The sequence below is a fragment of the Sinocyclocheilus anshuiensis genome, unplaced genomic scaffold, assembly GCF_001515605.1.
Source record: "Sinocyclocheilus anshuiensis isolate Anshui unplaced genomic scaffold, SAMN03320099.WGS_v1.1 scaffold339, whole genome shotgun sequence".
NCBI classification, from domain to species: domain Eukaryota; kingdom Metazoa; phylum Chordata; class Actinopteri; order Cypriniformes; family Cyprinidae; genus Sinocyclocheilus; species Sinocyclocheilus anshuiensis.
The window spans coordinates 61,578-62,205 of NW_015552548.1; the positions used below are offsets into that span (position 1 = coordinate 61,578).

General features: G+C 33.9%; 1 protein-coding gene across 1 annotated transcript in view; it reads right to left on the bottom strand.

Annotated features, from left to right (window-relative positions):
* LOC107664304 (derlin-2-like) overlaps positions 1–628 on the bottom strand; it is a 6,710-nt gene that overhangs the window by 1,090 nt on the left and 4,992 nt on the right. The gene's annotated exons all lie outside the window — the stretch shown is intronic.

Consider the following 628-nt stretch of genomic DNA (forward strand, 5'->3'; position numbering starts at 1 on the left):
ACTTGTCCACGCCCTCCTAAAACGCCTCGTTTAAACACGTCCCCACGTCTACGTCACTGTGTGGGAAGATTTGCATTACGCTGCCCAGATGTTTACGCAAAGAAAGAAGGTGTAACTTTATTGTTGCTGCCGCCATCGCCATGTCGTGAAGACGCTGTGTGTTTCGTTGTGAAAGCGAAACTACTTTGGCCTTCCAAAAGATAGAAACCATAACACTTTTTTTCCAGCATTCTTTGATTAATAGAAAGTTCAAATTCCCAATGTTGAAAACAGTTAGGGTTAGTGATAAACGTGACACCTACCATTCAAAAGTTTGGAGAAAGTAATCAAAAAAAAAAAAAAAAAGGAAGAAGTTTACTTTTATTAAGCAAGGACAAAAGCTCACCAAGACTGCATTTGCTTGATGAAAAATACAGTAAAAAAATATTGTGAAATATTATTACACTTTAAAATAACTATTTTCTACATGATTAGATTTTAAAAAGTAATTTATTCCTGCGGATTAATTATGAAATACTGATTTGGTGCTCAAGAAACATTTCTTATTTTTATTATCTTGGAAAAACTTCTAAAAAGTCGTGCTGCTTAAAGGGGTCATATGATGCTTTTTTAAAGATCATTATTTTGT